This window comes from Somniosus microcephalus, unplaced genomic scaffold (genome assembly GCF_052327205.1).
Source record: "Somniosus microcephalus isolate GS21.2 unplaced genomic scaffold, FLI_Smic_1.0 unresolved_chr2, whole genome shotgun sequence".
Classification (NCBI taxonomy): domain Eukaryota; kingdom Metazoa; phylum Chordata; class Chondrichthyes; order Squaliformes; family Somniosidae; genus Somniosus; species Somniosus microcephalus.
In genome coordinates, this window is record NW_028225180.1 from 36649316 (window position 1) to 36671953 (window position 22638).

Genomic DNA, 22638 nt, shown 5'->3' on the forward strand with positions numbered 1-22638 from the left:
CACAACTCCTCAGATAATGAAGCAGCCCGTGCCCACATGCAGCAAGACTTGGACGACATTCAGGCTGGGGCTGATAAGTGACAAGTAACATTTGCGCCACACAAGTGCCCGGCAATGACTATCTGCAACAAAAGAGCCTCTAACCACCACCTCTTCATATTCAACAGCATTATCAATGCCGAATCCCTGAACAAAGACCTGAGCCCTCAGAATAAAAGTCTGATGCGCTATTATTGGATTAATTCAAAATTAAACAGAGAATCATCTGCAACTGCTTTTCTTTCGGCTCCTGCATCAACACCTCTGGTGTCCCACAAGGATCTATCCTTGGCCCCTTCTTATTTCTCATCCACATGCCAGCCCTCAGCAACATCATCTGAAAACACAGTGTCAGTCTCCACATGTATGCGGATAACACCCAGCTCCACCTCACTCAACACCCTCCACGGTTTCTAAATTGTCAGACTGCTAGTCCAGTACTGAATGAGGAGACATTTTCTCCAATTAAATATAGGGAAGACCAAAGCCATTGTTGTCGGTCCCCGCCAGACGGGATGACAGCAGAATGAAATGCAGAATGTGAACGATGTAATGTTCAATATCAGCCACTGGATGTCGCTGTGTTGTGAAAAGAGCGTGAGCCCAGATAGTTCAGTCGCTGAAACATCAGACTTTTAATCTCAGGGTTCAGGTCTTTGTTTGGGTGCTGCTTTTCATTAAAAATTCTCAATTTCGTCTTTCAGGCAACCCCGTGAAAAAGAAACCGTTCATGCTGATCTGATTAACGCATTTTAATGATTAGTCACAGTGGCGGTGCTTTAAGGTACATGGAGCGATAGTTTCGAGATGATCAGTTGCAACGTTCATGCAGCCCCATGAAACACGAGCATTTCAAGCTGGTCATCCCTGATGTTTCAATAAAACTTTTTGATTTGTGTTGCATATTTGTCACATCTGAATTTTGAAATATATTACATATTCTAGTGTTTACTTAATATATTTTAAAATTTTGCAAGCAAATGTCTGATTCTTTTGATGGGGTATTTTCTAATGTCACTGCTTTTAAGTGTAAGTTTAGGTGTTGTCTTTACTGATAAAAGCAGCGCCCGAACAGGGACTTGAACCCTGGACCCTCAGATTAAAAGTCTGATGCTCTACCGACTGAGCTATCCGGGCTCATGCATGTAAGCTAACACAGCGACATTCACTGGCCGAGATGCAACATTACATCGTTGACATCCTCCTGTACTGATCCCGGCTGCACAGCGCATTTCGCTCACACACCCACACTTCATAAATACCCTTACCGCCACCACGCTCTTTTATGTTTTGTGTTTTGTGAGGCTGCGTGAGTGAAAGTAAAAATCGCGAGCTAACTGCTACTTTAGCGGCAGGGCAAAGATCTGCATAAGATACTTGCTGTATGACCCCGGATAGTTCAGTCAATAAAACATCAGACTTTTAATGTGAGTGTTAAGGATTCAAGGCCCTATTCGAGCGTTGCTTTTATCAGTGAAGACAACAAGTAAATTTACACTTGAAACCGGTGATATTAGAAAATACCCTATTTAAAGAATCAGACGTTTGGTTGCAAAGTTTTAAAATATATTAATAAATACTTATATAAATTATTAATGGAAAATGTAATATATTTCATAATTCAGGTGTCAATGAAGACAACACAAAATTTACACTTGAAAGCAGAGACTTTATAATATACTATGTCAGAAAAACAGATTTGCTTGCAAAGCTTTAAAGTATATTTACCCCCAGTTCCAGCACACACATTTGAAAGAATTTCTGAATGTGCCTGCTACTTAAATACAATCCACATCTTGGAGGACTGCTAATGTGTTTCCGTTGTTTAAAAAAGGAAAAAGGGATAGACCGAGTAATTACAGACCAGTCAGGCTAATCCTGGTGCTGTGAAAGTTATTGGAAAAAATTCTGAAGGCCAGGATAAATCGTCATGTAGAAAGACAAGGAGTAATCAGCGACAGTCAGCATTGATTTGCCAAGGGAAGATCGTGTCTGATTAACTTTGATTGAATTTTTTGAGGAGGCAACAAGGAGGTTCGATAGGGGTAGCGCGTTTGATGTAGTGTATATGGATTTTGGCAAGTCTTTTCATATTCTGCATTTCCTTCTGCATAATCCCATCTGTACAGCGCATTTCTATCACACGCCCACTCTCTGCCTATGGGGCTACGGGAGTGAAAGTAGACACTGACAATCGTCAGTTAACTGCAACTTTAGATTCAGTGCGAAGATGTGCATAACCTGTAAGTAGCAGACCCATCAAAAAATCCTTTCAAATACATGCACTGGTTACTGGGTGAGCAAGAATAAACACGGACGGGGGACCATGCATACAAATCATCAAAACAACCCTGTGCTAAGCGATCCCACAACCAACCGATCAGATCAAAGCACTGCAGTCCTGTGACCATCCAGTCATCAATGGTGGTAGATCTTTAAATAACTAACGGGAGGAGGAGACTCCATGAACATTCCCATCATCAATGATGGTGGAGGCCAGCACGCTGTGCAAAAGATAAGGTTGAAGCATTTGCAACTATCTTCAACCAGAAGTGCCGAGTGAAATGATTCATCTCGGCCACCTCCTGAGGTTCCTACCATCACAGAAGCCAGTCTTCAGCCAATTTGATTCACTCCACGTGATATTAAGAAAGGGCTGAGCGCACTGGATACAACAAAGGCTATGGACTCTAACAACATCCCGGCTGTTCTGCTGATGTCTTGTGCTCCAGAACTAGGCGCACCTCTAGCCAAGCTGTTTCAGTGCAGCTACAACACTGGCATCTACCCGACAATGCAGAAAGCTGCCCAGGTATGTCCTGTCCACAAAAAGCAGGAGAAATCCAATCCAGCCAATTACTGCCCCAGCAGTCTACTCTCAGTCATCAGCAAAATGATGGAAGTTGTCATCGACAGTGCTATCAAGTGGCACTTACTCACCAATAACTTGCTCACTGATGCTCAGTTTGGGTTCCGCCAGGACCACTCGGCTCCAGACCTCATTACAGCCTTGGTCCAACCATGGACAAAGGAGCTGAATTCCAGAGGTGAGGTGAGAGTGACTGCCCTTGACATCAAGGCAGCATTTGACCAGGTGTGTGGCATCAAGGAGCCCGAGTAAAATTGAAGTCAATGGGAATCGGAGGGAAAACTCTCCACTGGTTGGAGTCACACCCAGCACAATGGAAGATGGTTGTGGTTGTTGGAGGCCAATCATCTGAGCCACAGGACATCGCTGCAGGAGTTCCTCCGGGCAGTGTCCTAGGTCCAACCATCTTCCCTCCAACATAAGTTCAGAACTGGGGATGTTCGCTGATGACTGCACAGTGTTCAGTTCCATTCACAACTCCTCAGATAATGAAGCAGCCCGTGCCCACATGCAGCAAGACTTGGACGACATTCAGGCTGGGGCTGATAAGTGACAAGTAACATTTGCGCCACACAAGTGCCCGGCAATGACTATCTGCAACAAAAGAGCCTCTAACCACCACCTCTTCATATTCAACAGCATTATCAATGCCGAATCCCTGAACAAAGACCTGAGCCCTCAGAATAAAAGTCTGATGCGCTATTATTGGATTAATTCAAAATTAAACAGAGAATCATCTGCAACTGCTTTTCTTTCGGCTCCTGCATCAACACCTCTGGTGTCCCACAAGGATCTATCCTTGGCCCCTTCTTATTTCTCATCCACATGCCAGCCCTCAGCAACATCATCTGAAAACACAGTGTCAGTCTCCACATGTATGCGGATAACACCCAGCTCCACCTCACCACCACCTCTCTCAACACCCTCCACGGTTTCTAAATTGTCAGACTGCTAGTCCAGTACTGAATGAGGAGACATTTTCTCCAATTAAATATAGGGAAGACCGAAGCCATTGTTGTCGGTCCCCGCCAGACGGGATGACAGCAGAATGAAATGCAGAATGTGAACGATGTAATGTTCAATATCAGCCACTGGATGTCGCTGTGTTGTGAAAAGAGCGTGAGCCCAGATAGTTCAGTCGGTGAAACATCAGACTTTTAATCTCAGGGTTCAGGTCTTTGTTTGGGTGCTGCTTTTCATTAAAAATTCTCAATTTCGTCTTTCAGGCAACCCCGTGAAAAAGAAACCGTTCATGCTGATCTGATTAACGCATTTTAATGATTAGTCACAGTGGCGGTGCTTTAAGGTACATGGAGCGATAGTTTCGAGATGATCAGTTGCAACGTTCATGCAGCCCCATGAAACACGAGCATTTCAAGCTGGTCATCCCTGATGTTTCAATAAAACTTTTTGATTTGTGTTGCATATTTGTCACATCTGAATTTTGAAATATATTACATATTCTAGTGTTTACTTAATATATTTTAAAATTTTGCAAGCAAATGTCTGATTCTTTTGATGGGGTATTTTCTAATGTCACTGCTTTTAAGTGTAAGTTTAGGTGTTGTCTTTACTGATAAAAGCAGCGCCCGAACAGGGACTTGAACCCTGGACCCTCAGATTAAAAGTCTGATGCTCTACCGACTGAGCTATCCGGGCTCATGCATGTAAGCTAACACAGCGACATTCACTGGCCGAGATGCAACATTACATCGTTGACATCCTCCTGTACTGATCCCGGCTGCACAGCGCATTTCGCTCACACACCCACACTTCATAAATACCCTTACCGCCACCACGCTCTTTTATGTTTTGTGTTTTGTGAGGCTGCGTGAGTGAAAGTAAAAATCGCGAGCTAACTGCTACTTTAGCGGCAGGGCAAAGATCTGCATAAGATACTTGCTGTATGACCCCGGATAGTTCAGTCAATAAAACATCAGACTTTTAATGTGAGTGTCCAGGATTCAAGGCCCTATTCGAGCGTTGCTTTTATCAGTGAAGACAACAAGTAAATTTACACTTGAAACCGGTGATATTAGAAAATACCCTATTTAAAGAATCAGACGTTTGGTTGCAAAGTTTTAACATATATTAATAAATACTTATATAAATTATTAATGGAAAATGTAATATATTTCATAATTCAGGTGTCAATGAAGACAACACAAAATTTACACTTGAAAGCAGAGACTTTATAAAATACTATGTCAGAAAAACAGATTTGCTTGCAAAGCTTTAAAGTATATTTACCCCCAGTTCCAGCACACACATTTGAAAGAATTTCTGAATGTGCCTGCTACTTAAATACAATCCACATCTTGGAGGACTGCTAATGTGTTTCCGTTGTTTATAAAAGGAAAAAGGGATAGACCGAGTAATTACAGACCAGTCAGGCTAATCCTGGTGCTGTGAAAATTATTGGAAAAAATTCTGAAGGCCAGGATAAATCGTCATGTAGAAAGACAAGGAGTAATCAGCGACAGTCAGCATTGATTTGCCAAGGGAAGATCGTGTCTGATTAACTTTGATTGAATTTTTTGAGGAGGCAACAAGGAGGTTCGATAGGGGTAGCGCGTTTGATGTAGTGTATATGGATTTTGGCAAGTCTTTTCATATTCTGCATTTCCTTCTGCATAATCCCATCTGTACAGCGCATTTCTATCACACGCCCACTCTCTGCCTATGGGGCAACGGGAGTGAAAGTAGACACTGACAATCGTCAGTTAACTGCAACTTTAGATTCAGTGCGAAGATGTGCATAACCTGTAAGTAGCAGACCCATCAAAAAATCCTTTCAAATACATGCACTGGTTACTGGGTGAGCAAGAATAAACACGGACGGGGGACCATGCATACAAATCATCAAAACAACCCTGTGCTAAGCGATCCCACAACCAACCGATCAGATCAAAGCACTGCAGTCCTGTGACCATCCAGTTATCAATGGTGGTAGATCTTTAAATAACTAACGGGAGGAGGAGACTCCATGAACATTCCCATCATCAATGATGGTGGAGGCCAGCACGCTGTGCAAAAGATAAGGTTGAAGCATTTGCAACTATCTTCAACCAGAAGTGCCGAGTGAAATGATTCATCTCGGCCACCTCCTGAGGTTCCTACCATCACAGAAGCCAGTCTTCAGCCAATTTGATTCACTCCACGTGATATTAAGAAAGGGCTGAGCGCACTGGATACAACAAAGGCTATGGACTCTAACAACATCCCGGCTGTTCTGCTGATGTCTTGTGCTCCAGAACTAGGCGCACCTCTAGCCAAGCTGTTTCAGTGCAGCTACAACACTGGCATCTACCCGACAATGCAGAAAGCTGCCCAGGTATGTCCTGTCCACAAAAAGCAGGAGAAATCCAATCCAGCCAATTACTGCCCCAGCAGTCTACTCTCAGTCATCAGCAAAATGATGGAAGTTGTCATCGACAGTGCTATCAAGTGGCACTTACTCACCAATAACTTGCTCACTGATGCTCAGTTTGGGTTCTGCCAGGACCACTCGGCTCCAGACCTCATTACAGCCTTGGTCCAACCATGGACAAAGGAGCTGAATTCCAGAGGTGAGGTGAGAGTGACTGCCCTTGACATCAAGGCAGCATTTGACCAGGTGTGTGGCATCAAGGAGCCCGAGTAAAATTGAAGTCAATGGGAATCGGAGGGAAAACTCTCCACTGGTTGGAGTCACACCCAGCACAATGGAAGATGGTTGTGGTTGTTGGAGGCCAATCATCTGAGCCACAGGACATCGCTGCAGGAGTTCCTCCGGGCAGTGTCCTAGGTCCAACCATCTTCCCTCCAACATAAGTTCAGAACTGGGGATGTTCGCTGATGACTGCACAGTGTTCAGTTCCATTCACAACTCCTCAGATAATGAAGCAGCCCGTGCCCACATGCAGCAAGACTTGGACGACATTCAGGCTGGGGCTGATAAGTGACAAGTAACATTTGCGCCACACAAGTGCCCGGCAATGACTATCTGCAACAAAAGAGCCTCTAACCACCACCTCTTCATATTCAACAGCATTATCAATGCCGAATCCCTGAACAAAGACCTGAGCCCTCAGAATAAAAGTCTGATGCGCTATTATTGGATTAATTCAAAATTAAACAGAGAATCATCTGCAACTGCTTTTCTTTCGGCTCCTGCATCAACACCTCTGGTGTCCCACAAGGATCTATCCTTGGCCCCTTCTTATTTCTCATCCACATGCCAGCCCTCAGCAACATCATCTGAAAACACAGTGTCAGTCTCCACATGTATGCGGATAACACCCAGCTCCACCTCACCACCACCTCTCTCAACACCCTCCACGGTTTCTAAATTGTCAGACTGCTAGTCCAGTACTGAATGAGGAGACATTTTCTCCAATTAAATATAGGGAAGACCAAAGCCATTGTTGTCGGTCCCCGCCAGACGGGATGACAGCAGAATGAAATGCAGAATGTGAACGATGTAATGTTCAATATCAGCCACTGGATGTCGCTGTGTTGTGAAAAGAGCGTGAGCCCAGATAGTTCAGTCGGTGAAACATCAGACTTTTAATCTCAGGGTTCAGGTCTTTGTTTGGGTGCTGCTTTTCATTAAAAATTCTCAATTTCGTCTTTCAGGCAACCCCGTGAAAAAGAAACCGTTCATGCTGATCTGATTAACGCATTTTAATGATTAGTCACAGTGGCCGTGCTTTAAGGTACATGGAGCGATAGTTTCGAGATGATCAGTTGCAACGTTCATGCAGCCCCATGAAACACGAGCATTTCAAGCTGGTCATCCCTGATGTTTCAATAAAACTTTTTGATTTGTGTTGCATATTTGTCACATCTGAATTTTGAAATATATTACATATTCTAGTGTTTACTTAATATATTTTAAAATTTTGCAAGCAAATGTCTGATTCTTTTGATGGGGTATTTTCTAATGTCACTGCTTTTAAGTGTAAGTTTAGGTGTTGTCTTTACTGATAAAAGCAGCGCCCGAACAGGGACTTGAACCCTGGACCCTCAGATTAAAAGTCTGATGCTCTACCGACTGAGCTATCCGGGCTCATGCATGTAAGCTAACACAGCGACATTCACTGGCCGAGATGCAACATTACATCGTTGACATCCTCCTGTACTGATCCCGGCTGCACAGCGCATTTCGCTCACACACCCACACTTCATAAATACCCTTACCGCCACCACGCTCTTTTATGTTTTGTGTTTTGTGAGGCTGCGTGAGTGAAAGTAAAAATCGCGAGCTAACTGCTACTTTAGCGGCAGGGCAAAGATCTGCATAAGATACTTGCTGTATGACCCCGGATAGTTCAGTCAATAAAACATCAGACTTTTAATGTGAGTGTCCAGGATTCAAGGCCCTATTCGAGCGTTGCTTTTATCAGTGAAGACAACAAGTAAATTTACACTTGAAACCGGTGATATTAGAAAATACCCTATTTAAAGAATCAGACGTTTGGTTGCAAAGTTTTAAAATATATTAATAAATACTTATATAAATTATTAATGGAAAATGTAATATATTTCATAATTCAGGTGTCAATGAAGACAACACAAAATTTACATTTGAAAGCAGAGACTTTATAAAATACTATGTCAGAAAAACAGATTTGCTTGCAAAGCTTTAAAGTATATTTACCCCCAGTTCCAGCACACACATTTGAAAGAATTTCTGAATGTGCCTGCTACTTAAATACAATCCACATCTTGGAGGACTGCTAATGTGTTTCCGTTGTTTATAAAAGGAAAAAGGGATAGACCGAGTAATTACAGACCAGTCAGGCTAATCCTGGTGCTGTGAAAATTATTGGAAAAAATTCTGAAGGCCAGGATAAATCGTCATGTAGAAAGACAAGGAGTAATCAGCGACAGTCAGCATTGATTTGCCAAGGGAAGATCGTGTCTGATTAACTTTGATTGAATTTTTTGAGGAGGCAACAAGGAGGTTCGATAGGGGTAGCGCGTTTGATGTAGTGTATATGGATTTTGGCAAGTCTTTTCATATTCTGCATTTCCTTCTGCATAATCCCATCTGTACAGCGCATTTCTATCACACGCCCACTCTCTGCCTATGGGGCTACGGGAGTGAAAGTAGACACTGACAATCGTCAGTTAACTGCAACTTTAGATTCAGTGCGAAGATGTGCATAACCTGTAAGTAGCAGACCCATCAAAAAATCCTTTCAAATACATGCACTGGTTACTGGGTGAGCAAGAATAAACACGGACGGGGGACCATGCATACAAATCATCAAAACAACCCTGTGCTAAGCGATCCCACAACCAACCGATCAGATCAAAGCACTGCAGTCCTGTGACCATCCAGTCATCAATGGTGGTAGATCTTTAAATAACTAACGGGAGGAGGAGACTCCATGAACATTCCCATCATCAATGATGCTGGAGGCCAGCACGCTGTGCAAAAGATAAGGTTGAAGCATTTGCAACTATCTTCAACCAGAAGTGCCGAGTGAAATGATTCATCTCGGCCACCTCCTGAGGTTCCTACCATCACAGAAGCCAGTCTTCAGCCAATTTGATTCACTCCACGTGATATTAAGAAAGGGCTGAGCGCACTGGATACAACAAAGGCTATGGACTCTAACAACATCCCGGCTGTTCTGCTGATGTCTTGTGCTCCAGAACTAGGCGCACCTCTAGCCAAGCTGTTTCAGTGCAGCTACAACACTGGCATCTACCCGACAATGCAGAAAGCTGCCCAGGTATGTCCTGTCCACAAAAAGCAGGAGAAATCCAATCCAGCCAATTACTGCCCCAGCAGTCTACTCTCAGTCATCAGCAAAATGATGGAAGTTGTCATCGACAGTGCTATCAAGTGGCACTTACTCACCAATAACTTGCTCACTGATGCTCAGTTTGGGTTCCGCCAGGACCACTCGGCTCCAGACCTCATTACAGCCTTGGTCCAACCATGGACAAAGGAGCTGAATTCCAGAGGTGAGGTGAGAGTGACTGCCCTTGACATCAAGGCAGCATTTGACCAGGTGTGTGGCATCAAGGAGCCCGATTAAAATTGAAGTCAATGGGAATCGGAGGGAAAACTCTCCACTGGTTGGAGTCACACCCAGCACAATGGAAGATGGTTGTGGTTGTTGGAGGCCAATCATCTGAGCCACAGGACATCGCTGCAGGAGTTCCTCCGGGCAGTGTCCTAGGTCCAACCATCTTCCCTCCAACATAAGTTCAGAACTGGGGATGTTCGCTGATGACTGCACAGTGTTCAGTTCCATTCACAACTCCTCAGATAATGAAGCAGCCCGTGCCCACATGCAGCAAGACTTGGACGACATTCAGGCTGGGGCTGATAAGTGACAAGTAACATTTGCGCCACACAAGTGCCCGGCAATGACTATCTGCAACAAAAGAGCCTCTAACCACCACCTCTTCATATTCAACAGCATTATCAATGCCGAATCCCTGAACAAAGACCTGAGCCCTCAGAATAAAAGTCTGATGCGCTATTATTGGATTAATTCAAAATTAAACAGAGAATCATCTGCAACTGCTTTTCTTTCGGCTCCTGCATCAACACCTCTGGTGTCCCACAAGGATCTATCCTTGGCCCCTTCTTATTTCTCATCCACATGCCAGCCCTCAGCAACATCATCTGAAAACACAGTGTCAGTCTCCACATGTATGCGGATAACACCCAGCTCCACCTCACCACCACCTCTCTCAACACCCTCCACGGTTTCTAAATTGTCAGACTGCTAGTCCAGTACTGAATGAGGAGACATTTTCTCCAATTAAATATAGGGAAGACCAAAGCCATTGTTGTCGGTCCCCGCCAGACGGGATGACAGCAGAATGAAATGCAGAATGTGAACGATGTAATGTTCAATATCAGCCACTGGATGTCGCTGTGTTGTGAAAAGAGCGTGAGCCCAGATAGTTCAGTCGCTGAAACATCAGACTTTTAATCTCAGGGTTCAGGTCTTTGTTTGGGTGCTGCTTTTCATTAAAAATTCTCAATTTCGTCTTTCAGGCAACCCCGTGAAAAAGAAACCGTTCATGCTGATCTGATTAACGCATTTTAATGATTAGTCACAGTGGCGGTGCTTTAAGGTACATGGAGCGATAGTTTCGAGATGATCAGTTGCAACGTTCATGCAGCCCCATGAAACACGAGCATTTCAAGCTGGTCATCCCTGATGTTTCAATAAAACTTTTTGATTTGTGTTGCATATTTGTCACATCTGAATTTTGAAATATATTACATATTCTAGTGTTTACTTAATATATTTTAAAATTTTGCAAGCAAATGTCTGATTCTTTTGATGGGGTATTTTCTAATGTCACTGCTTTTAAGTGTAAGTTTAGGTGTTGTCTTTACTGATAAAAGCAGCGCCCGAACAGGGACTTGAACCCTGGACCCTCAGATTAAAAGTCTGATGCTCTACCGACTGAGCTATCCGGGCTCATGCATGTAAGCTAACACAGCGACATTCACTGGCCGAGATGCAACATTACATCGTTGACATCCTCCTGTACTGATCCCGGCTGCACAGCGCATTTCGCTCACACACCCACACTTCATAAATACCCTTACCGCCACCACGCTCTTTTATGTTTTGTGTTTTGTGAGGCTGCGTGAGTGAAAGTAAAAATCGCGAGCTAACTGCTACTTTAGCGGCAGGGCAAAGATCTGCATAAGATACTTGCTGTATGACCCCGGATAGTTCAGTCAATAAAACATCAGACTTTTAATGTGAGTGTCCAGGATTCAAGGCCCTATTCGAGCGTTGCTTTTATCAGTGAAGACAACAAGTAAATTTACACTTGAAACCGGTGATATTAGAAAATACCCTATTTAAAGAATCAGACGTTTGGTTGCAAAGTTTTAAAATATATTAATAAATACTTATATAAATTATTAATGGAAAATGTAATATATTTCATAATTCAGGTGTCAATGAAGACAACACAAAATTTACACTTGAAAGCAGAGACTTTATAATATACTATGTCAGAAAAACAGATTTGCTTGCAAAGCTTTAAAGTATATTTACCCCCAGTTCCAGCACACACATTTGAAAGAATTTCTGAATGTGCCTGCTACTTAAATACAATCCACATCTTGGAGGACTGCTAATGTGTTTCCGTTGTTTAAAAAAGGAAAAAGGGATAGACCGAGTAATTACAGACCAGTCAGGCTAATCCTGGTGCTGTGAAAATTATTGGAAAAAATTCTGAAGGCCAGGATAAATCGTCATGTAGAAAGACAAGGAGTAATCAGCGACAGTCAGCATTGATTTGCCAAGGGAAGATCGTGTCTGATTAACTTTGATTGAATTTTTTGAGGAGGCAACAAGGAGGTTCGATAGGGGTAGCGCGTTTGATGTAGTGTATATGGATTTTGGCAAGTCTTTTCATATTCTGCATTTCCTTCTGCATAATCCCATCTGTACAGCGCATTTCTATCACACGCCCACTCTCTGCCTATGGGGCTACGGGAGTGAAAGTAGACACTGACAATCGTCAGTTAACTGCAACTTTAGATTCAGTGCGAAGATGTGCATAACCTGTAAGTAGCAGACCCATCAAAAAATCCTTTCAAATACATGCACTGGTTACTGGGTGAGCAAGAATAAACACGGACGGGGGACCATGCATACAAATCATCAAAACAACCCTGTGCTAAGCGATCCCACAACCAACCGATCAGATCAAAGCACTGCAGTCCTGTGACCATCCAGTCATCAATGGTGGTAGATCTTTAAATAACTAACGGGAGGAGGAGACTCCATGAACATTCCCATCATCAATGATGGTGGAGGCCAGCACGCTGTGCAAAAGATAAGGTTGAAGCATTTGCAACTATCTTCAACCAGAAGTGCCGAGTGAAATGATTCATCTCGGCCACCTCCTGAGGTTCCTACCATCACAGAAGCCAGTCTTCAGCCAATTTGATTCACTCCACGTGATATTAAGAAAGGGCTGAGCGCACTGGATACAACAAAGGCTATGGACTCTAACAACATCCCGGCTGTTCTGCTGATGTCTTGTGCTCCAGAACTAGGCGCACCTCTAGCCAAGCTGTTTCAGTGCAGCTACAACACTGGCATCTACCCGACAATGCAGAAAGCTGCCCAGGTATGTCCACAAAAAGCAGGAGAAATCCAATCCAGCCAATTACTGCCCCAGCAGTCTACTCTCAGTCATCAGCAAAATGATGGAAGTTGTCATCGACAGTGCTATCAAGTGGCACTTACTCACCAATAACTTGCTCACTGATGCTCAGTTTGGGTTCCGCCAGGACCACTCGGCTCCAGACCTCATTACAGCCTTGGTCCAACCATGGACAAAGGAGCTGAATTCCAGAGGTGAGGTGAGAGTGACTGCCCTTGACATCAAGGCAGCATTTGACCAGGTGTGTGGCATCAAGGAGCCCGAGTAAAATTGAAGTCAATGGGAATCGGAGGGAAAACTCTCCACTGGTTGGAGTCACACCCAGCACAATGGAAGATGGTTGTGGTTGTTGGAGGCCAATCATCTGAGCCACAGGACATCGCTGCAGGAGTTCCTCCGGGCAGTGTCCTAGGTCCAACCATCTTCCCTCCAACATAAGTTCAGAACTGGGGATGTTCGCTGATGACTGCACAGTGTTCAGTTCCATTCACAACTCCTCAGATAATGAAGCAGCCCGTGCCCACATGCAGCAAGACTTGGACGACATTCAGGCTGGGGCTGATAAGTGACAAGTAACATTTGCGCCACACAAGTGCCCGGCAATGACTATCTGCAACAAAAGAGCCTCTAACCACCACCTCTTCATATTCAACAGCATTATCAATGCCGAATCCCTGAACAAAGACCTGAGCCCTCAGAATAAAAGTCTGATGCGCTATTATTGGATTAATTCAAAATTAAACAGAGAATCATCTGCAACTGCTTTTCTTTCGGCTCCTGCATCAACACCTCTGGTGTCCCACAAGGATCTATCCTTGGCCCCTTCTTATTTCTCATCCACATGCCAGCCCTCAGCAACATCATCTGAAAACACAGTGTCAGTCTCCACATGTATGCGGATAACACCCAGCTCCACCTCACCACCACCTCTCTCAACACCCTCCACGGTTTCTAAATTGTCAGACTGCGAGTCCAGTACTGAATGAGGAGACATTTTCTCCAATTAAATATAGGGAAGACCAAAGCCATTGTTGTCGGTCCCCGCCAGACGGGATGACAGCAAAATGAAATGCAGAATGTGAACGATGTAATGTTCAATATCAGCCACTGGATGTCGCTGTGTTGTGAAAAGAGCGTGAGCCCAGATAGATCAGTCGCTGAAACATCAGACTTTTAATCTCAGGGTTCAGGTCTTTGTTTGGGTGCTGCTTTTCATTAAAAATGCTCAATTTCGTCTTTCAGGCAACCCCGTGAAAAAGAAACCGTTCATGCTGATCTGATTAACGCATTTTAATGATTAGTCACAGTGGCGGTGCTTTAAGGTACATGGAGCGATAGTTTCGAGATGATCAGTTGCAACGTTCATGCAGCCCCATGAAACACGAGCATTTCAAGCTGGTCATCCCTGATGTTTCAATAAAACTTTTTGATTTGTGTTGCATATTTGTCACATCTGAATTTTGAAATATATTACATATTCTAGTGTTTACTTAATATATTTTAAAATTTTGCAAGCAAATGTCTGATTCTTTTGATGGGGTATTTTCTAATGTCACTGCTTTTAAGTGTAAGTTTAGGTGTTGTCTTTACTGATAAAAGCAGCGCCCGAACAGGGACTTGAACCCTGGACCCTCAGATTAAAAGTCTGATGCTCTACCGACTGAGCTATCCGGGCTCATGCATGTAAGCTAACACAGCGACATTCACTGGCCGAGATGCAACATTACATCGTTGACATCCTCCTGTACTGATCCCGGCTGCACAGCGCATTTCGCTCACACACCCACACTTCATAAATACCCTTACCGCCACCACGCTCTTTTATGTTTTGTGTTTTGTGAGGCTGCGTGAGTGAAAGTAAAAATCGCGAGCTAACTGCTACTTTAGCGGCAGGGCAAAGATCTGCATAAGATACTTGCTGTATGACCCCGGATAGTTCAGTCAATAAAACATCAGACTTTTAATGTGAGTGTCCAGGATTCAAGGCCCTATTCGAGCGTTGCTTTTATCAGTGAAGACAACAAGTAAATTTACACTTGAAACCGGTGATATTAGAAAATACCCTATTTAAAGAATCAGACGTTTGGTTGCAAAGTTTTAAAATATATTAATAAATACTTATATAAATTATTAATGGAAAATGTAATATATTTCATAATTCAGGTGTCAATGAAGACAACACAAAATTTACACTTGAAAGCAGAGACTTTATAATATACTATGTCAGAAAAACAGATTTGCTTGCAAAGCTTTAAAGTATATTTACCCCCAGTTCCAGCACACACATTTGAAAGAATTTCTGAATGTGCCTGCTACTTAAATACAATCCACATCTTGGAGGACTGCTAATGTGTTTCCGTTGTTTAAAAAAGGAAAAAGGGATAGACCGAGTAATTACAGACCAGTCAGGCTAATCCTGGTGCTGTGAAAATTATTGGAAAAAATTCTGAAGGCCAGGATAAATCGTCATGTAGAAAGACAAGGAGTAATCAGCGACAGTCAGCATTGATTTGCCAAGGGAAGATCGTGTCTGATTAACTTTGATTGAATTTTTTGAGGAGGCAACAAGGAGGTTCGATAGGGGTAGCGCGTTTGATGTAGTGTATATGGATTTTGGCAAGTCTTTTCATATTCTGCATTTCCTTCTGCATAATCCCATCTGTACAGCGCATTTCTATCACACGCCCACTCTCTGCCTATGGGGCTACGGGAGTGAAAGTAGACACTGACAATCGTCAGTTAACTGCAACTTTAGATTCAGTGCGAAGATGTGCATAACCTGTAAGTAGCAGACCCATCAAAAAATCCTTTCAAATACATGCACTGGTTACTGGGTGAGCAAGAATAAACACGGACGGGGGACCATGCATACAAATCATCAAAACAACCCTGTGCTAAGCGATCCCACAACCAACCGATCAGATCAAAGCACTGCAGTCCTGTGACCATCCAGTCATCAATGGTGGTAGATCTTTAAATAACTAACGGGAGGAGGAGACTCCATGAACATTCCCATCATCAATGATGGTGGAGGCCAGCACGCTGTGCAAAAGATAAGGTTGAAGCATTTGCAACTATCTTCAACCAGAAGTGCCGAGTGAAATGATTCATCTCGGCCACCTCCTGAGGTTCCTACCATCACAGAAGCCAGTCTTCAGCCAATTTGATTCACTCCACGTGATATTAAGAAAGGGCTGAGCGCACTGGATACAACAAAGGCTATGGACTCTAACAACATCCCGGCTGTTCTGCTGATGTCTTGTGCTCCAGAACTAGGCGCACCTCTAGCCAAGCTGTTTCAGTGCAGCTACAACACTGGCATCTACCCGACAATGCAGAAAGCTGCCCAGGTATGTCCTGTCCACAAAAAGCAGGAGAAATCCAATCCAGCCAATTACTGCCCCAGCAGTCTACTCTCAGTCATCAGCAAAATGATGGAAGTTGTCATCGACAGTGCTATCAAGTGGCACTTACTCACCAATAACTTGCTCACTGATGCTCAGTTTGGGTTCCGCCAGGACCACTCGGCTCCAGACCTCATTACAGCCTTGGTCCAACCATGGACAAAGGAGCTGAATTCCAGAGGTGAGGTGAGAGTGACTGCCCTTGACATCAAGGCAGCATTTGACCAGGTGTGTGGCATCAAGGAGCCCGAGTAAAATTGAAGTCAATGGGAATCGGAGGGAAAACTCTCCACTGGTTGGAGTCACACCCAGCACAATGGAAGATGGTTGTGGTTGTTGGAGGCCAATCATCTGAGCCACAGGACATCGCTGCAGGAGTTCCTCCGGGCAGTGTCCTAGGTCCAACCATCTTCCCTCCAACATAAGTTCAGAACTGGGGATGTTCGCTGATGACTGCACAGTGTTCAGTTCCATTCACAACTCCTCAGATAATGAAGCAGCCCGTGCCCACATGCAGCAAGACTTGGACGACATTCAGGCTGGGGCTGATACGTGACAAGTAACATTTGCGCCACACAAGTGCCCGGCAATGACTATCTGCAACAAAAGAGCCTCTAACCACCACCTCTTCATATTCAACAGCATTATCAATGCCGAATCCCTGAACAAAGACCTGAGCCCTCAGAATAAAAGTCTGATGCGCTATTATTGGATTAATTCAAAATTAAACAGAGAATCATCTGCAACTGCTTTTCTTTCGGCTCCTGCATCAACACCTCTGGTGTCCCACAAGGATCTATCCTTGGCCCCTTCTTATTTCTCATCCACATGCCAGCCCTCAGCGACATCATCTGAAAACACAGTGTCAGTCTCCACATGTATGCGGATAACACCCAGCTCCACCTCACCACCACCTCTCTCAACACCCTCCACGGTTTCTAAATTGTCAGACTGCTAGTCCAGTACTGAATGAGGAGACATTTTCTCCAATTAAATATAGGGAAGACCAAAGCCATTGTTGTCGGTCCCCGCCAGACGGGATGACAGCAGAATGAAATGCAGAATGTGAACGATGTAATGTTCAATATCAGCCACTGGATGTCGCTGTGTTGTGAAAAGAGCGTGAGCCCAGATAGTTCAGTCGGTGAAACATCAGACTTTTAATCTCAGGGTTCAGGTCTTTGTTTGGGTGCTGCTTTTCATTAAAAATTCTCAATTTCGTCTTTCAGGCAACCCCGTGAAAAAGAAACCGTTCATGCTGATCTGATTAACGCATTTTAATGATTAGTCACAGTGGCCGTGCTTTAAGGTACATGGAGCGATAGTTTCGAGATGATCAGTTGCAACGTTCATGCAGCCCCATGAAACACGAGCATTTCAAGCTGGTCATCCCTGATGTTTCAATAAAACTTTTTGATTTGTGTTGCATATTTGTCACATCTGAATTTTGAAATATATTACATATTCTAGTGTTTACTTAATATATTTTAAAATTTTGCAAGCAAATGTCTGATTCTTTTGATGGGGTATTTTCTAATGTCACTGCTTTTAAGTGTAAGTTTAGGTGTTGTCTTTACTGATAAAAGCAGCGCCCGAACAGGGACTTGAACCCTGGACCCTCAGATTAAAAGTCTGATGCTCTACCGACTGAGCTATCCGGGCTCATGCATGTAAGCTAACACAGCGACATTCACTGGCCGAGATGCAACATTACATCGTTGACATCCTCCTGTACTGATCCCGGCTGCACAGCGCATTTCGCTCACACACCCACACTTCATAAATACCCTTACCGCCACCACGCTCTTTTATGTTTTGTGTTTTGTGAGGCTGCGTGAGTGAAAGTAAAAATCGCGAGCTAACTGCTACTTTAGCGGCAGGGCAAAGATCTGCATAAGATACTTGCTGTATGACCCCGGATAGTTCAGTCAATAAAACATCAGACTTTTAATGTGAGTGTCCAGGATTCAAGGCCCTATTCGAGCGTTGCTTTTATCAGTGAAGACAACAAGTAAATTTACACTTGAAACCGGTGATATTAGAAAATACCCTATTTAAAGAATCAGACGTTTGGTTGCAAAGTTTTAAAATATATTAATAAATACTTATATAAATTATTAATGGAAAATGTAATATATTTCATAATTCAGGTGTCAATGAAGACAACACAAAATTTACACTTGAAAGCAGAGACTTTATAATATACTATGTCAGAAAAACAGATTTGCTTGCAAAGCTTTAAAGTATATTTACCCCCAGTTCCAGCACACACATTTGAAAGAATTTCTGAATGTGCCTGCTACTTAAATACAATCCACATCTTGGAGGACTGCTAATGTGTTTCCGTTGTTTAAAAAAGGAAAAAGGGATAGACCGAGTAATTACAGACCAGTCAGGCTAATCCTGGTGCTGTGAAAATTATTGGAAAAAATTCTGAAGGCCAGGATAAATCGTCATGTAGAAAGACAAGGAGTAATCAGCGACAGTCAGCATTGATTTGCCAAGGGAAGATCGTGTCTGATTAACTTTGATTGAATTTTTTGAGGAGGCAACAAGGAGGTTCGATAGGGGTAGCGCGTTTGATGTAGTGTATATGGATTTTGGCAAGTCTTTTCATATTCTGCATTTCCTTCTGCATAATCCCATCTGTACAGCGCATTTCTATCACACGCCCACTCTCTGCCTATGGGGCTACGGGAGTGAAAGTAGACACTGACAATCGTCAGTTAACTGCAACTTTAGATTCAGTGCGAAGATGTGCATAACCTGTAAGTAGCAGACCCATCAAAAAATCCTTTCAAATACATGCACTGGTTACTGGGTGAGCAAGAATAAACACGGACGGGGGACCATGCATACAAATCATCAAAACAACCCTGTGCTAAGCGATCCCACAACCAACCGATCAGATCAAAGCACTGCAGTCCTGTGACCATCCAGTCATCAATGGTGGTAGATCTTTAAATAACTAACGGGAGGAGGAGACTCCATGAACATTCCCATCATCAATGATGGTGGAGGCCAGCACGCTGTGCAAAAGATAAGGTTGAAGCATTTGCAACTATCTTCAACCAGAAGTGCCGAGTGAAATGATTCATCTCGGCCACCTCCTGAGGTTCCTACCATCACAGAAGCCAGTCTTCAGCCAATTTGATTCACTCCACGTGATATTAAGAAAGGGCTGAGCGCACTGGATACAACAAAGGCTATGGACTCTAACAACATCCCGGCTGTTCTGCTGATGTCTTGTGCTCCAGAACTAGGCGCACCTCTAGCCAAGCTGTTTCAGTGCAGCTACAACACTGGCATCTACCCGACAATGCAGAAAGCTGCCCAGGTATGTCCTGTCCACAAAAAGCAGGAGAAATCCAATCCAGCCAATTACTGCCCCAGCAGTCTACTCTCAGTCATCAGCAAAATGATGGAAGTTGTCATCGACAGTGCTATCAAGTGGCACTTACTCACCAATAACTTGCTCACTGATGCTCAGTTTGGGTTCCGCCAGGACCACTCGGCTCCAGACCTCATTACAGCCTTGGTCCAACCATGGACAAAGGAGCTGAATTCCAGAGGTGAGGTGAGAGTGACTGCCCTTGACATCAAGGCAGCATTTGACCAGGTGTGTGGCATCAAGGAGCCCGAGTAAAATTGAAGTCAATGGGAATCGGAGGGAAAACTCTCCACTGGTTGGAGTCACACCCAGCACAATGGAAGATGGTTGTGGTTGTTGGAGGCCAATCATCTGAGCCACAGGACATCGCTGCAGGAGTTCCTCCGGGCAGTGTCCTAGGTCCAACCATCTTCCCTCCAACATAAGTTCAGAACTGGGGATGTTCGCTGATGACTGCACAGTGTTCAGTTCCATTCACAACTCCTCAGATAATGAAGCAGCCCGTGCCCACATGCAGCAAGACTTGGACGACATTCAGGCTGGGGCTGATACGTGACAAGTAACATTTGCGCCACACAAGTGCCCGGCAATGACTATCTGCAACAAAAGAGCCTCTAACCACCACCTCTTCATATTCAACAGCATTATCAATGCCGAATCCCTGAACAAAGACCTGAGCCCTCAGAATAAAAGTCTGATGCGCTATTATTGGATTAATTCAAAATTAAACAGAGAATCATCTGCAACTGCTTTTCTTTCGGCTCCTGCATCAACACCTCTGGTGTCCCACAAGGATCTATCCTTGGCCCCTTCTTATTTCTCATCCACATGCCAGCCCTCAGCGACATCATCTGAAAACACAGTGTCAGTCTCCACATGTATGCGGATAACACCCAGCTCCACCTCACCACCACCTCTCTCAACACCCTCCACGGTTTCTAAATTGTCAGACTGCTAGTCCAGTACTGAATGAGGAGACATTTTCTCCAATTAAATATAGGGAAGACCAAAGCCATTGTTGTCGGTCCCCGCCAGACGGGATGACAGCAGAATGAAATGCAGAATGTGAACGATGTAATGTTCAATATCAGCCACTGGATGTCGCTGTGTTGTGAAAAGAGCGTGAGCCCAGATAGTTCAGTCGGTGAAACATCAGACTTTTAATCTCAGGGTTCAGGTCTTTGTTTGGGTGCTGCTTTTCATTAAAAATTCTCAATTTCGTCTTTCAGGCAACCCCGTGAAAAAGAAACCGTTCATGCTGATCTGATTAACGCATTTTAATGATTAGTCACAGTGGCCGTGCTTTAAGGTACATGGAGCGATAGTTTCGAGATGATCAGTTGCAACGTTCATGCAGCCCCATGAAACACGAGCATTTCAAGCTGGTCATCCCTGATGTTTCAATAAAACTTTTTGATTTGTGTTGCATATTTGTCACATCTGAATTTTGAAATATATTACATATTCTAGTGTTTACTTAATATATTTTAAAATTTTGCAAGCAAATGTCTGATTCTTTTGATGGGGTATTTTCTAATGTCACTGCTTTTAAGTGTAAGTTTAGGTGTTGTCTTTACTGATAAAAGCAGCGCCCGAACAGGGACTTGAACCCTGGACCCTCAGATTAAAAGTCTGATGCTCTACCGACTGAGCTATCCGGGCTCATGCATGTAAGCTAACACAGCGACATTCACTGGCCGAGATGCAACATTACATCGTTGACATCCTCCTGTACTGATCCCGGCTGCACAGCGCATTTCGCTCACACACCCACACTTCATAAATACCCTTACCGCCACCACGCTCTTTTATGTTTTGTGAGGCTGCGTGAGTGAAAGTAAAAATCGCGAGCTAACTGCTACTTTAGCGGCAGGGCAAAGATCTGCATAAGATACTTGCTGTATGACCCCGGATAGTTCAGTCAATAAAACATCAGACTTTTAATGTGAGTGTCCAGGATTCAAGGCCCTATTCGAGCGTTGCTTTTATCAGTGAAGACAACAAGTAAATTTACACTTGAAACCGGTGATATTAGAAAATACCCTATTTAAAGAATCAGACGTTTGGTTGCAAAGTTTTAAAATATATTAATAAATACTTATATAAATTATTAATGGAAAATGTAATATATTTCATAATTCAGGTGTCAATGAAGACAACACAAAATTTACACTTGAAAGCAAAGACTTTATAAAATACTATGTCAGAAAAACAGATTTGCTTGCAAAGCTTTAAAGTATATTTAGAAAATATTAGAATTATACTTGAAAAAACAAGGGTTGTGACAAACATTCAACAAATACTAATGAGTTTTATTGAGACAGCAGGAAATAACAGCTTGAAATGCTCGTTTCATGGGACTCCATGAAGTTATGAATTGATGATCTCAAAAATACCAATCAATGAACCTATAAGCACTGCGATTGTGCCAAATCTTTAAAATATATTGATGAGATCAGCATGAATGACTTGTGTTTCATGAAACAAGGAGTTGAGAATTTTGGTTTTAAAACTGCACCCAGATAGAGACTTGATTCACGGACGTTCAGATTAAAAGTCCGATACCTTAGCGACTGAGCTGTCCAGCCTCCCACAGGCAAATTGCTATTAGCTCCCTATCGCTCTGTAATTCCCTGCCTAAACCTCTCCGCCGCTCTACCTCTGTTTTCCTCTTTAAGGCGCTCCTTAAAACCTACCTTTTTGGCCTGCTTTTGGTCCCCTGCCCTAATTTCTCCTCATGTGGCTCGGTGTCAAGTTTCTTGTCCTTTAATTCTCCTGTGAAG

General features: G+C 43.5%; 7 non-coding genes across 7 annotated transcripts; all 7 read right to left on the minus strand.

Moving 5' to 3' along the window:
* Positions 1-1103: 1103 nt before the first annotated feature.
* trnak-uuu (transfer RNA lysine (anticodon UUU)) lies at positions 1104-1176 on the minus strand. The gene has a single exon. It is a non-coding gene; the product is annotated as a tRNA-Lys (tRNA).
* A 3318-nt stretch (positions 1177-4494) lies between these two features.
* trnak-uuu (transfer RNA lysine (anticodon UUU)) lies at positions 4495-4567 on the minus strand. The gene has a single exon. It is a non-coding gene; the product is annotated as a tRNA-Lys (tRNA).
* A 3318-nt stretch (positions 4568-7885) lies between these two features.
* trnak-uuu (transfer RNA lysine (anticodon UUU)) lies at positions 7886-7958 on the minus strand. Its single transcript has one exon. It is a non-coding gene; the product is annotated as a tRNA-Lys (tRNA).
* A 3318-nt stretch (positions 7959-11276) lies between these two features.
* Positions 11277-11349, minus strand: trnak-uuu (transfer RNA lysine (anticodon UUU)). The gene has a single exon. It is a non-coding gene; the product is annotated as a tRNA-Lys (tRNA).
* A 3313-nt stretch (positions 11350-14662) lies between these two features.
* trnak-uuu (transfer RNA lysine (anticodon UUU)) lies at positions 14663-14735 on the minus strand. Its single transcript has one exon. It is a non-coding gene; the product is annotated as a tRNA-Lys (tRNA).
* A 3318-nt stretch (positions 14736-18053) lies between these two features.
* trnak-uuu (transfer RNA lysine (anticodon UUU)) lies at positions 18054-18126 on the minus strand. Its single transcript has one exon. It is a non-coding gene; the product is annotated as a tRNA-Lys (tRNA).
* Positions 18127-21444: 3318 nt separating this feature from the next.
* On the minus strand, positions 21445-21517 carry trnak-uuu (transfer RNA lysine (anticodon UUU)). The gene has a single exon. It is a non-coding gene; the product is annotated as a tRNA-Lys (tRNA).
* Positions 21518-22638: the final 1121 nt, after the last annotated feature.